The sequence below is a fragment of the Eurytemora carolleeae genome, unplaced genomic scaffold (genome assembly GCF_000591075.1).
Source record: "Eurytemora carolleeae unplaced genomic scaffold, Eaff_2.0 scaffold385, whole genome shotgun sequence".
Taxonomy (NCBI): Eukaryota; Metazoa; Arthropoda; class Copepoda; order Calanoida; family Temoridae; genus Eurytemora; species Eurytemora carolleeae.
Genome location: NW_019396304.1, coordinates 204253 through 220365, shown reverse-complemented (window position 1 = coordinate 220365; position 16113 = coordinate 204253).

Sequence of the window (16113 nt, the reverse complement as noted above, 5' to 3'; positions counted from 1 at the left end):
TAACTATGCCTTAATGTCTAGGGGATCACAATGAACAAGACTTTTGGTGGTTACAACATTTAGATTATCGTGCATGGTGACCCACAACATTTAATTCCAAAATATTAAGAATAAGGATAACATTTAGATTATCGTGCATGGTGACCCACAACATTTAATTCCAAAATATTAAGAATAAGGATAACATTTAGATTATCGTGCATGGTGACCCACAACATTTAATTCCAAAATATTAAGAATAAGGATAACATTTAGATTATCGTGCATGGTGACCCACAACATTTAATTCCAAAATATTAAGAATAAGGATAACATTTTTTCCTTAAATTCTATGATTTCAAAGACTACAATGTGTTAATAAAGAAATTAAGTTTGATTATATTTGTCTCGATTAGTGTTTTATATTTTATAGAAGGTTTTGCTTTCCAATTTAAGCAGATTCGCATTAAAAATATCTTCATACTAACGTACGCTTAAAGTGCTCTCCATCCTATTAGTTAAACTTACAAAACCCCCTTTTTGAAACAAAACTTCCAATTAGTGACATAAAGTTAAAAACAATTCACGATTGAGTGTTTCCTATAATTGGATAGGCATTTTAAAAATTAATGATCCAAACCTCATCGAGAAAATAAAGAAGATGATAAAAATATTTTTTCGGTCTGGGTTGATCCTCTTCCTGTTCTTGAGATTTGATTCTTTAATGAAGATTTATAAAAAAAACACATTGGACAATGGTTTTACTTATAATTTGGCAAGATCAGAGCAGAAAGCATGGCTTATATAAATACTAAATATTCTTAACTCCGCGTCCCGTTTCCCACACCAATAGAAACATTAAAATGTTGTTTTTTATCTTATTTTTGTCGGTAAGAAAAATAAGTCATTGGATATTTCAATTATAAAATAGAAATTCTTTTTAGAGGATATATATTTATTTAATCGTCTTTTTCACACGTTGATATAGGGTTAATTAAACACTGATTATCATGTTAAGTATTAATATCCTGTTTAGGATAGGATCACGTTGATATAGGGTTAATTAAACACTGATTATCATGTTAAGTATTAATATCCTGTTTAGGATAGGATCACGTTGATATAGGGTTAATTAAACACTGATTATCATGTTAAGTATTAATATCCTGTTTAGGATAGGATCACGTTGATATAGGGTTAATTAAACACTGATTATCATGTTAAGTATTAATATCCTGTTTAGGATAGGATCACGGGAATGTGATTAGTTTGGTCTGAAAACTCGAAGACAGGTGAGTTGACTCTCATAGGCAAAGCTGGGTTCCCAGGCTAGGTTTTAATATAATTAGAAACAATATAATCCAATCACCCAATGTAGGATTGAATAAATGAGAGATATAATAAGATATAACAGAAGGTTCCAACGGGGCGGTTTTTTTATTCTAAACCTAGTTCCTTGCAAGTTCTATAGATTAACGAGTATCCAATCTGACCGGATATATTCAAGTATAACGGATGTCATATTAAAACCATTTTATTTTCTCACTTCATTAACACTTCCTCCCCCCCCCCCACCCCCTCTATTCTTGGACCTGACGCCCCTTCTGATTTCTAACCGCCCTCTGACAGGTGCTCCATCCCCCCCTAGATTGTCTGGATGATATGAATCCTCGATCATTGCACCTGATCCAACCTTCTCCTTTAATCCCTGGACAATAGGGCACTGACAGCACTCTCTACCAGTTACTTTGACATCTTTATATATAAAGAAGTAACCTCTGTTGTTTGTTTGTTTGAATGTCCGATCATAACTCATGAACCCCGAACACTACAATCCAAGATGTACACGTTCTCACGCAAAAATCAAACAGTATTTTTCCATGTACTCCTTTCAAACTTGAACTAGAAAAAAGCGCGTAGCAATTTTGAAATGTTTAAATCTAGGGTTACAAAAATGTATAAGAGAGTTGGTGGTTTAAACCAAATTCCAAATATAAAATTTGATGAATAACTTTCCGAGTTGTCTAGATTTCAATACGTACCGATTTGCCTCAAATTTTGATTTTCTACTCTGCTCGGGTTAAAAAAGATACCTTGGCAAAATTGGCCCATATCTAACACTGATTAACAAATCTCGGTTTGGAAATAATGTCTCCCATAGCCCCCCCCGTGCACACCTCTGCTCATACTTGTATTACATATTTTTATAAAAATCAGTGTAAACCCCAAAAAATCGTAAGAGCAAATTAAGATGTTTGATTTTGGGGTCCTCATCCGGATTCGCTATTTTGTAAGACGGATCCGGATTCGCTATTTTGCATGCATGACGGATCCGGATTTACTATTTTGCAGGACGGATCCGGATTCGCTATTTTGCAGGACGGGACGGATCCAGGATATGAAGACGCATTAAAATGGAGCCCACACGTTTCTAATCTATAACTCTTTATAGATCACACCTAGTGTTGTTGATCGGTTTGGTTCGTTTTATTAAATTTAATTTTTATTAAAACAATTTTAAAAATATTTGCTTTTCTGCTCCTAGGCCAAATTTTGACCATGAGAGAAAATGTAAGTTATCAAACTAAAGATTAACAACACCTGAGATGTGTATAGTGTACAGTTAAGGTTCTCGGGAATTGCAATGATATCATCGGAACCCAGGATTCAACTCTTTATAGTCTCAGAAGGAATCTATAAATATTTATTTAAACTCCCGCCATTTTAGATACTTATACTTCCCAATCTTTAAACAGTTGGAATTATTCAAACATTCATTTTATTTATCAATCATAGAATTCTGAAAAGTACATTTTGATTTTTCTGATCGGATAAACATTGAAATTCTTTAAAAATAAACAATTTTAAATCCAGCACAGGGAAAAGCAACTCAAAAGTCAAAAATAGATCTTTATATTTAAATATTTAGAGAAATTTGTTAAATAAATCATATTTTTCTTTATGATTTTTATGCTTTTAAGATTAAGTTATTTTTTAAGAAAGATTTTCTTTGGATTAATAAACATCTATACACATATACTACGCGTGTCTGTCTGTTTATTTGTATGTTTCTACACAAGAAACATCAAACGGCTGAACCGATCGGTCTCATGTTTTCTGTGGCAACTCACATGACCCCTAGAAAGGCGTATGGACCATCAACATTTTTTCATATTTTACAATATAAATTCTTTAAGATCATATAATATAAGTTTGAATTATTAAAGGTTTACAACGTCAGATTGCAAAGATGTAGGGATTAGAACATTTGAGCTTGATAGCAATATTAGGCCCAATTAATGTCTTTGATTTTCAAAATTTGGTACAATATAATAAACATAACATAATAAATGACGGGAGAAAGCAAGAATTTGGTCCAGAATTCAATTAATATTGTCTAAATTATTACCAAAAACCAAGGCTGATGTTTACTGGGGCACCCTGTTCTAATTTCCATTATCATGAATGAAATCACGGGCATGGTAAGAATGTGATGAGAAGACTCATCAAATTATATATTTTAAATTAACTTTATTATGGTAGGAGGAGGAGGAGATGGGGGAGATAGGGGGATGGAAACTGGAAAGGGATGGGGAGGGGGGGGNCCCCTCCCCTTTCTTCATTCTGATTCTACCTGTAATTGTTAATCTCGACCCTTAGGTTTCGGCAAAAAATATTAGATTTTTTTTCCTTTAAAAAAATCTTTATATCGTTTTTAATTAATGATAATTCATAAAAATTTTATTTTTAAGTTAGTATTAAACCCGGTTTCGTCGCCTGGGCGCCCCAATAGAGACAGAAGGTAGAATCCTGTAAACCCTGCAGTCTTGAGCTTAGACTGAGTACTGAGCCAGTCGCGCTCCGAACACAGATAAGTACAGGTGTATCCTGTATACCAGTCATCTTCAACATAATTCCTCATCTAAACTGAAAATAAAACCAAGTGAAACTTGTTTGGTTTATTTAGAAGAGTGATTACAAAGACTAAAAATAATTCGTTTTGTCTTTGGAAACATTGTATGCGTATTGCATAGATCAACCATGAATGGTTTGTGTAAACCAGTCTTGGTTTTGGCTCTGGTCTGCCTGCCAATTCTGGTTCTAGGAGAGGGGAGTGGGGAAACCCTGTCAGATCTAGAAGATATGCTAGGATTAGAGGACGATGATGAGGGGAGCGGAGAGTGGGGGATGCTTAATCCCATCCAGAGTAATCCGTCCCAACCTTCTCATGGCAAGGACTCATTCGAGTACGATATTCACTTCAGTAAGACTGATCTTGGTCTTGAAAGTGATCCGGATTGGACCCCCAAGGACTCCGAGAAGACGGATGAGCTTGAGTACTATGATGATATGTACCCGGAGGACTATGATGAGTTTCTTGAGAACTATGAAGATGATGACAAAACTTATGACTACAAAGAACCCACCAAGGCGACTGAAGATTCTGTTCTTAAGATCGACGAGAAACCAGAGAATGATATTGAAATCCGTCCCAAACCTGGTACGGAAGAGGGAGAAGAGATTGTGATTGAAACCTCTCAAATCTTTATCATGGTTGGAAGCGCGTTTGTCAGCTTCGCCGTTGTTATGCTCACATTCTTCCTCTGCAAGAGGATGATTGCCAAGAAGCAGGAGAAGAAGAGAATTCCTTTCACAATATCTTCTCCAGAAAAGAGTATTATTAAAGAATCCTCAATTGTTAAGGATTACCAGAAGGTTCCAACCTCAACCCAGGAGTATTTACAGAACTCCCATATTGATATGTACGGAGAGAGAACGAAACCTGAAAATCCTTCTGCAGTTCCTCTTGTTGATTAAATATGTTCCAACCCTCCATGTCTCTTATTTAACCCTAATCTGCCTGGATCAGTTTCTCCACAACCTAATCCTGTCTGTTCCCCCCTAGTATTCTCTGTACCTTGAGCTGAGTGGATACCACCCATAAACCTGAGTTCTATGCCTAGGCTCTGATTAACATTTCCACAATAAATTCTGGATTCAGGATTGCACAGTGATTAAACCTGAACCCACGCTGGGACCAATTTTATTTGCGTGTTGTTCAGAAACTAAGGGATTAACTCTTGCCCCTCCTCAATAATGCTTGTTATTCAATCCCTTTAAAACCGTACTCGGATAAATACCATAATGTGCCATGAAAACCGTCCTGATGCCGTAATCTAAACTAATAGTTAGTCTCGAACCCACAATTCCTTATTTTCTCACCCCGAACCATGATATATGATCCTTTACTCCGAACCATATTATCCGTACTGATCCTTTACTCCGAACCAGGATATCCGCCCTGATCCTTTATTCCCGAGCCAAGATATCCATCCTGATCATATACTCCGAACCCATCCTGATTATTGACTTCTAGAATCTAGAAATACTCCTTTACTCCGGAGAAAAGGAGTTCCAGCTAACCTTACAGTGTATTTAAATCCTTGAAAAATAGAACTGGAATTTCAGTGAGACAAAATGGAATAAATTATCTAGTTTATAAATTTATATTAATATTGTATGTACATATTTACAGTTATATTCATCCTGCGAAATATAGAAATATAAACTTAATTTTATCTTTTGTCCGAACCAAGTGGAAAATTAAAGGGAGTGTTAACGAAATTTAAAGAGTATAAAGAATCGAAATTTAAATGAATTGAGTCTCTGCCTAAAATTCTAATTGTTTAATCCTTATAGCTTTGCAATCTGATGGATATTTTGTATTTAGATTATTTGATGTAACACAATTCATAGTTTGAAATGTCTACGGTCGATGACAATTGGGTTTAGGGATTAGAAAATCAGAGTTTGTACCAAAGATTCAATTCCTTTATCAGATTCCCGAGAAATTGGTGTTGAAAACACGTGACTTTTAAGACCGACTAAAATACGAAATAGATTTGTAATTATAATTGTGTAATTATAAAGAATTCTGTAAGATTTGAAAAGATTTTTTATCGTTTCTCTTAAATTTGATATTTCATCATAATTTGGAATCTCGTTATATTTCAACTTAAAGCCTAAAGGTCAGGTTAAATGCTAGTTTTATTAAAATGACGCGTCATGAATGACGTAGGAACACTAAATTCTTTGCAAAATAATTTTGTGAGTCCAAATGTTCAAATATGAATTCTGTAAGATCAAAAAGTCCAAGTTAGAAATGAAAGATTTGCAACAATCACTTAAAAAAAATCTAAAAATTAAAAAATAGAGTTTGAGGCGAGTAATCAAGTTCTTTTGTTTTAATTTAAACAATTTCTAAGCTCTAGAAATCTGCTTTACAAATAAGGCATGTGCAAAACAAAAGCCAATTCTTAAATTATACGTTCTTAAATTTCAATATTGAGAATATTATGCACCGACATTCCAACAATGAAAAACAATAAAGAAATTTGGTTAAAAAGTATTGAGTCCTATTTTAATTCACTCTGAACATAGTGTTGAAGTGATTAGCACAAAAAAAATTAGAAAACTATGGAATAGGAAAACCACTTATAGACATTAAGATTTTAAATAGTATAATCAAGGTTATAACGCAAGGAAAGTTATTTCAGAGGTGTATGCATCTTTTGTACTGCAGTGTACTGTCTCTGGACGGTAATGTAAACACAAGACGGATGCCACCTGACATGGGATCCATCTTTTACATAAAAAATCAATGAAATATTCTGGTCATAGGAAACTTTTACGTGAATTATCAAAATTATCAAAGTTTAATGCTTTTAACCTCCTCGGATATTAAACGAACACTAATGCATCTATTCTTGTTTACAAATTTCGCCCAGAGAGAACTGGTTTAAATAAGTACGCAGAATAGATTAATTTTACTTTTTAAACTGATTTTCAAACTACACGGTTTTTCGTTAAGCTATTTCCTCTAAAGCAACATCAAAAATTGCGATTGTTTAAATGTCGTCTTACTGTTCCAAAGTTTTATGGAGCCCCGTAGAATAAATGCATATGAATTTATTTTCATGTTTGCCATTCATTCTTGGAACGCATGATAATATAAATTAAATCAGTAAATGAAAACTATTTGTGCGCTCACGATATTAGAAACATTTTCATACACAGGGATCCCCGAATTATAATTAGATTCTAGAAAATTGATCTTTTCGGAAACTCGTCTTTACAGCTGAATTGTCTCGTAATGATAGAATTGATCGCTAACGCTTCCTTGTCAACGATCGTTTGACTTTATTGCGCGCTTTTAACAGAAATGATCAATAATTTTTTAATTCAAAAAGAAACATTAAAATTAAACGTAACCTTTAACATTATTACTAATATGAAGCCATTATTCAACGTTTTTATTTAGATTTTTTTAGAATGTAATACTTATTATTAACTAGCAGAAGGGCCCGGCGTTGCCCACGAAAAAGAAATTTAAAAAAGTTTTAGAAAAAAATGTAGAATTTTTTTTAGGCTACAACACACCCCCCGGCCAGCCATGAGTGTCCACAAAAAATTTCAGTCCAATCGGTCCAGCCGTTTGGCCGGCCATAGGCAACATATATATATATATTTAAGTAAAACAATATGTATCATTTTAAATGTGTAGAACAATTTTTATCATATTCTGCAAAATTCCGTAAAATCATTGTAAAAAATGCTCCAGTATCAGCTTTATTCCAACTGATGATTGGGTTAGACCCATGAAACATTTTGTCTTGGAAGAAAAAATATATATTTAAACATCTAAAATGTATATTTAAACTGAAAAAGTTGAAAATACTATATATATATTAACACACCCCCCGGCCAGCCATGAGTGTCCACAAAAAATTTCAGTCCAATCGGTCCAGCCGTTTGGCCGGCCATAGGCAACATATATATATATATATATGTATACGAATGTCTTGTTTTATTATGTAGATTGTGTTAAATGTCAATGTTAAATGTCGTCACTTAATCTCATGTTAAAGGGACTGTAGTCGTAATTTAGAATGACTCTCCACATGTAGTGAGTCATGTCAGATTCACAATAATAACTTTGTCTTATCAAGAATGATCACATTTTTTTCAATTGTGGTTTCCTGAAAAAAGTGACATGAACATAAATCCTTCAGGATCAAGAGAGGAAATTATTAGAATTAAACGTTTTCCAAGCTAGAAAAACGACGGTATCTTTCATACACTTGATCAAAAACAGTTTAAAGGGCACCGGTAAATCGGACATTTAAAATTACAAAGACAGTCCCTTTAATAAGAACCCCGGCTTATCTAAAGCTATACTACACCCTATTGAATATGTGCATCATCCATTAGTACTTAACTGATTACAGATAAGATCCACTTTACAAAACCGGAAGTGGAAAACGGACAGGAAGGGGGGTCCGGAAGTATGAATTTTCCTAATATCCACAATCCATATGCGCTAGTTTTGTTTTGAAACAATTTAAATGTGAAAGGCATGGATTTGGCGGATTTTAGAGAATTTGAAAAATTAATGAGAGTAAAGATTTGATATTTTTAAATATCTACTATTATAACTTCAATCATATTCAGCCGGCTAAACCAGACTATCTTGAAAGAACAAAATTTGAAGTGTTTTCAGTACGCGACGGTGCAGTGAAAGGCCAATCGGACAGATACTAATTCACACATAAATTGAATAATTTTAAAAATTTTCAAATTTTTTATTCAAATTTTGTTATCAAAGTTTAATATTGAAAAAGGATGTTTATCTCGTATAATTCCTTATTATATTTATTGTTTAACCCCAAGTAAAAACTTTGTTGTTGTCAAGGAAAGGGGGTTTAGGCTTAATACAATATAAACTATATACAAATGTGGCGAAAGATAATCGATGACTTTAGGTTGTAATATCTGAATGATTTGTTTTAAATTAAATTAATTTTTTTACGGTCTAAGTCGTATGTTGCAATTTTCTGAATTTGTATGGGCGCCATGTTATTCGGTATGAGACGTCTTTAACAATTTTCTCCTTATAGACGCAACAGACAGAAGTAAGATTAGTAGAGATCAAAAGCGCTTTTTATAGGATTAAGCCTATACCCCCTTTCATTTTTCGCGAACATTCCCTTTACACAGACGGATTAATTTAATTCCACTTCAATATCCCGTTCTACGATATTCCGCACAAAAGATCCTCGTAGTTACTCCCGCGTTTGGTCGTACATTAGGATTTTAGCCATTTTTTTCCTATTAAAGTCGCCCCACTAAATTTTGTATCTCAAACCAAGCTAAAAACATTCCCGTGGTTCTCCCGAGATCTCCATTCGAAATTTGAGATAAATCGATCAAGGGGTTCATAAGTTAACATAGATTCTCATCAATTTTTAAGACAGGGTTGACAGGTGTCGCAACGCCGCGCCCTAAGCTTAGATTTTACCGCTCCAACTCACCTACGCTTTTCTGTAGCCCTTTTCATGTACATTTTAGCACTGTAAAGCACTTGTTGTTAGATTTGGTTTTTTAGAAGTACTTGGCAAAATTCTCAACAATTTAATCTTAAGAGCGCGAGACCATTAAATCGCAGTGAAGTTATGATCGGACATGAAAAAACAGAGATTACAACTTTATCTATAATTAGATATATTTTGTGTTTCCGGGTTTTCCTGCTAAAATGGATCCTATGAAGAAGTTGCATCGATTTACCAGACTGGGTCGACTTGAAAGTGTCGCAACGCCTTGGCCTTTGATTTTACCGCACGTCCTAACTTATACTTTTTCGTAGTTCTAGATTTGAACATTTTAGAACGTTAAACCACTTGTGTTAAGCCTTAGGTTTTAAGAAGTTATTCGAGAAATTCTCATCGATTTTTGCGTCAGGGCTTGCATCATGTGAATCACGGAGATTATAAAAATAAATAATAAATAAAATTAGAACAAACAAGAAGTAGTTTTCCTCCTAATTGTTGAGCTCTGTTTTATTTTATTATTTTTATGAATTCTTATGTAAAATATGAGGCGTTCTTCCAATTAAATCAATTGTATATGTCAGTCCAGATCCTCTACTTGTTTATTATTGTATCTACAAGTAGTACATACTTCAAACTTAAACACCAAAATTCAGGCAGTCCTTAAATATAGAAAAAGATTCAAAAAATCTGTTTTATTTCTTTCTATATTAAAAATATGAGTATAAAAGAAACAATAAATAAAATAAATATATAGTAAAACTATCTATGCAACCAAACTTTTTTTTTATTTGCTTTTTGCCCATATTTTCTCTCAGAGTCAAAATTTGGCATATCGTAAAAAAAACGAACTAAAGACGGTCCAAAACGAACTAAAAACGGTCCAAAAGAAAGAAAAAAAATCATAAACAAAGAAAAAAAAACGTGTTAAAACAATCGTTTTTTGTTCTTTTTCCTTTTTTTAGGATAAAAATATTGTGAAGTTTACTAAAAAGGCATACTTTAACCAAATACAATTGTATTGGAGTTTGGAAAGTAAAAAAAATATTTTTTTAACGAACCAAAAGGATGAACAACTAACCGTGGCAGGACAGTTCCAGAACATTTTTTTAGTGATTTTAGTAATCCAGAGTTACTCATGTCCGGTCCTCCTGTCCTGCTCAGGAATACTAAGTCTTGTTTACAATCTTTGTTATTGTTTACAATTAAACTAGTTTCTGAGCTGTCCTAGTACGTCACAGTTGAATGTAAACAAATCCTGTCCTCTCCCTTGTTCTAATTTCAAACTAAGTCTCATATCGTAGATCTTACATTGTAGCTATAGTTAAAGAAACTGTAGACGTACATTGTAGCTATAGTTAAAGGAACTGTAGACGTACATTGTAGCTATAGTTAAAGTCAACTATGGCACAGATTATTTCGTCTGTTCAAAATAAATTAATAAGGGGAAAATAAGGGAAAAAAGAAGAGGGAGAAAATAAAAAAGAAAAGGAAAAGACCATATTCTGCAATAAAATTTTTGTATTTTAGCTGCTCGTCTTTTATTGTTGTCATATGTTGTCGATATGTTCTAACAAAATCAAAGAAGACTGAATACTGCGGAATCAAGAGACGATTTGAAAATGTCGTCTTTTATTTCATGTTGTCAAGATGTTCTAACAAAAGCAAAGAAGACTTTAACAATTGTTCCTTTATCTGATCCGTAATATGGAAGACATTGTCGTTTTTATATATTGAAAAGTGCTTAATTCTGACAGTTTCTTGCGATGGTTTGAAGCAGAAATCCGCATGTAACTTCCATTCTTGATCAGACAAGCTTTTAAGGATATCGTTTTTGAATCGGACATGCCATGGAGAGTCAAGAGATTACGTCTACAAGAAAGAAAGAAAACTGTTAAAAAAGATGACTGCAAACCTCTATTATAATGGTTAATGTATGGATAGCTACATTATAATGGAAAATAATATTATTAAATATACGGTGGGAGGCGAATTTATCAATATGATGTAGACGACTTTCGAGTAAAATTTTGATTTATAAAAAGCTTTTTAACAGCATGGATACAGAAAAACATGGAAACAGAGAGAAGCTGTCAATTAAAAAAGCTTCTCTTTAACTGCTTTTAAACTTGTAGTTTGAAAAAAGCTTGTTAATAATCAATATAAAAATATAAATATAAATATATTGGATAATAATATTATTATATATATTAAAATGAAAAATATCATTATTAAAGGGAGTGTTCGCGAAAAATGAAATGGGGTATAGGCTTAATGCGATAAAAAAGCGCTTTTGATCGCTACTAGTTTTACTTCTATCTGTTGCGTCTATAAGGAGAAAATTGTTAAAAGCGTCTCATACCGAATAACTTAGCGCCCATACAAATTCAGGAAATTGCAACATACGACTTAGACCGTAAAAAATCAATTTAATTTCAAACAAATCATTCAGATATTACAACCTACAGTCATCGATTATCTTTCGCCACATTTGTGTATAGTTTATATTTTATAATATTTTATTTTTTAGAAAACGTTTTAACGGATTTCAAAAAATGTGAGTGGTGCGCGGCATTCTTAGATAGTTGCGCAAGCGACAAGGGAAATAATCAAATTTAAAACAAATTAATTAATAAATATCATAAACTATAAACTATATACAAATGTGGCGAAAGATAATCGATGACTATAGGTTGTAATATCTGAATGATTTGTTTGAAATTAAATTGATTTTTTTACGGTCTAAGTCGTATGTTGCAATTTTCTCAATTTGTATGGACGCCATGTTATTCGGTATGAGACGTCTTTAACAATTTTCTCCTTATAGACGCAACAGATAGAAGTAAGATTAGTAGCGATCAAAAGCGCTTTTTTATCGCATTAAGCCTATACCCCCTTTCATTTCGCGAACACTCCCTTTAAGAAATGAATCTGATAATGACCTACAGGCTGGTTGAACTAGTTTACCATTATTTAACTAAATTCTTGCAAATTTGAACTCGATAATAACTGTGTAAATTCCCTTCTAATGAACCTAAAAACTAGTTTTTTAAATTAAAAATCGATCTAAAAATTTGCTGCAAATTGATTCACAGATAGCAAACAAGGTCTCAAAGAGGCTGTTACCGAAATTTTAGGTGTTCCAAATGTTCAAAATTGTTACAAACTATTTCTTAATATAATCTTGTGCGCCCTGAAAACCCGTTTTTCGAACGTTTTTAGTCTTCAAATCATTAAAGTGCATATTTCTTTATTACTTTCTATTTGTAATTATTAGAATTTTTAAACTTTTAAATTATAGTGTATATTATAATTATTATATTATGAGATAGTACATGTCTTTGTAATTTCTATGTTCAATTAAGTTTATAAGAAGAATTCGTTGTAATAAATGTAGATATACATGGTTACCCACTACACACGCACCTCTGCCCCTGCCAGTAAAAGTAAATTCAGCCTATATGAAGCATAAAGTCTGACCGCGTCAACCATGTTGCACCGGCTAGTCCTGTCCATAGAGCTAGGTACAGTACAAACTGAGACCGGAAAGGTTGACCCGGCTCGGAAATTCAAATGTAATACGGCTGCACGTGAACAATGGATGAAACTGCAGAGACGAATATTCGGAACTGTCTGTTTTCTTATATTCATGATCCTCTGCAACTTTAAACTTGGTACAAAATCATGATATAATCCATTCAAGACACATTTTAACAGATTCAGGTTGTCTTTGCAGTTTCATTTCTTGTGAGTAACTTCGTTAATATAAATTTTTTTTTCAATAAAATGTTTTAATTAAGATCCCAATTTTAACACCGCTTGTAGAAGTTATGTCAGTCATGCATATTTAGACCATTTAAAATTTATTATTATTCTGTTTTTTTTTCTTCATTTTTTTTAGAATCATGAATATTTAAAAACGCTCGAAGGGTTTTCAAAATAAAGATAAAAACTATTCTCAATAGTGTAATAACCAACAAAAATCTAAATGATTGTTGCCTTCGTTCTATTTTTAAAATTACAATTGGCACTCAGGATCTTGTATTTTAAACTGTTTTCTGTCTAAAAATATACTCTTTTAGTGATGTATTAAAGGATTTTCCCACGAAACAAGTTTTAATGTGCAAGGAACCACTAATGTATGAAAGACGGCCGAATAAATTCTGTACAGTCGGCTCTGAAGTTTCATACTTTTGGGTAACCCTATACCTCAACTAAAAATGTTTAAGGCTCATAATCTGAGATAAACTAATTCCAAAATATGAAATTCTCAATGGTATTTTTGTTAAAAGAAAGAACTATGAAGACGATTATTCCTCTGTTTAATGGTTAGCACTGTATTCTTGGTATTATTACAGATTTTACAAGAACTGTAGTATATCCGCATATTATACGAATATAGGGACTCATGTTTATTGGTTAGCTCTGTATCCCATCAATGTATGGTATTCATCCATCCCGTATAAGTAGAGATGGCATAGAAAGGATATAATACAAAACCAGAGTTTTTGTCCCACTTGAAACCATGTTCAGTTTTTGCTCAAGATCTAGTTTTCTTCTTACTCTCAAGAATCCATCTTTTTTTTACAAGTTGTTCACGGTGTATACAGTGAGAACCAGAACATAATGGAATAGAAAGACGACTTTTAGACTCAAGGTATGATTTAAAAAATTACAACGTAATTGGGTACACTAGACGGGATGGTACGAGTAAATTTGCATGCTGTACGATTACACTAGATAGGTAAATCCTTGTATTGGTTCGGATCCAACGGTTGGACCCTTTGAAGAGAGGAGAGAGGACTGAGTACCGGGTACACTGGGATGAAAACCAAAATCATGAAAGGTTTCATGGGCTGATTGAGAGATAGTACAAGAAAAAAAAAGCTAAACAGTTTTTTGTCTCCAACATGTTTCTGACCAAATATTGAGGAGTTAAATTAATCCGTGGAACCTATGGTTTGGCACGTCTGACAGTTTACACAAAGAACCCTGAGCAGGTTTGAGATTGAGGGTCCAACTCCGGGGTCGGTTTTACATCTAGTATTTGCATCAATCCTTCGACCTAGCCCTATACACTATACAAACCTTTGTCCACGGATTATATAAAATTAATACTTTCTGATTTATTCTTTTCTAGCTTAATCATATCTGTAGATTGGACTATTTTTTAGCTTTTAATCACCCGTTTTCTGACCCTGTTCAATTTATTTATTCACTTATTTCTGGACCCATTCATTCTTTATATTCACTCATTCCGGTTCAATTCATTGTTTATATTCACTAATTCCTGAACCCATTCATTGTTTAAATTCACTCATTTCCTGGATCTATTTATTGCTTATATTCACTTATTTCCTAGATCTATTTAGTGTACATAATCACTCTTATCTGGACTCATTCATTTCATATAATCACTCTTATTTAGACTCATTCATTGTATATAATCACTCTTATCTGGACTCATTTATTGCATATAATCACTCTTATCTGGACTCATTCATTGCATATAATCAGTCTTATCCGGACTCATTCATTGTATATAATCACTCTTATCCGGACTCATTCATTGTATATAATCACTCTTATCCGGACTCATTCAATGCATATAATCACTCTTATCCGGACTCATTCATTGTATATAATCACTCTTATTTGGACTCATTCATTGTATATAATCACTCTTATCAGGACTCATTTATTTTATATAATCACTCTTATCCGGACTCATTCATTGTATATAATCACTCTTATCCGGACTCATTTATTGTATATAATCACTCTTATCTGAACTCATTTATTGCATATAATCAGTCTTATCCGGACTCATTTATTGTATATAATCATTCTTATCCGGACTCATTCAATGCATATAATCACTCTTATCTGGATTCATTCATTGTATATAATCACTCTTTCCTGGAATCCGGACTCATTCAATGCATATAATCACTCTTATCTGGATTCATTCATTGTATATAATCACTCTTTCCTGGAATCATTCATTGTATATAATCACTCTTTCCTGGAATCATTCATTATGTCATTCACTTAATCACTCCATTCATTGAATGCTTCTCCTAGAGCGGATTTATTGTTTACTCAGGACTGAATGCTCTCATGTTCCAACTCCAGAAACATTGATTTATCTGAGCTTTTGACAGGTGAACCCTGGACAATACATTAGTATCTACAGTTCTATACACAAGAATGTGAAGAGTTTACATTGGAAGTTTGTTAGATTTCTCAAACAAATATTTCAAAATATTTGTTTTAAAAATATTGTTTTCTAAACTTGAAAGAGTTAGATGAGAGGAGGAGATGACGGAGAGGAGACGGTCGTAATTGTAGGAAGAAAGGTTGGCTATTAGAGTAGATATGGTTTTATGAGAGGAAAAGGATAGGAAGTGATTGTTATGTTATGATGGAGGAGGGTATTGATACTAAGGGGGGAGTGGAGGGTTGGTTATTAGAGTAGATATGGTTTTATGGTAGGAAAAGGATAGGAAGTGATTGTTATGTTATGATAGAGGAGGGTATTGATACTGAGGGGGGAGTGGAGGGTTGGTTATTAGAGTAGATATGGTTTTATGATAGGAAAAGGATAGGAAGTGATTGTTATGTTATGATGGAGGAGGGTATTGATACTGAGGGGGGAGTGGAGGGTTGGTTATTAGAGTAGATATGGTTTTATGATAGGAAAAGGATAGGAAGTGATTGTTATGTTATGATGGAGGAGGGTATTGAT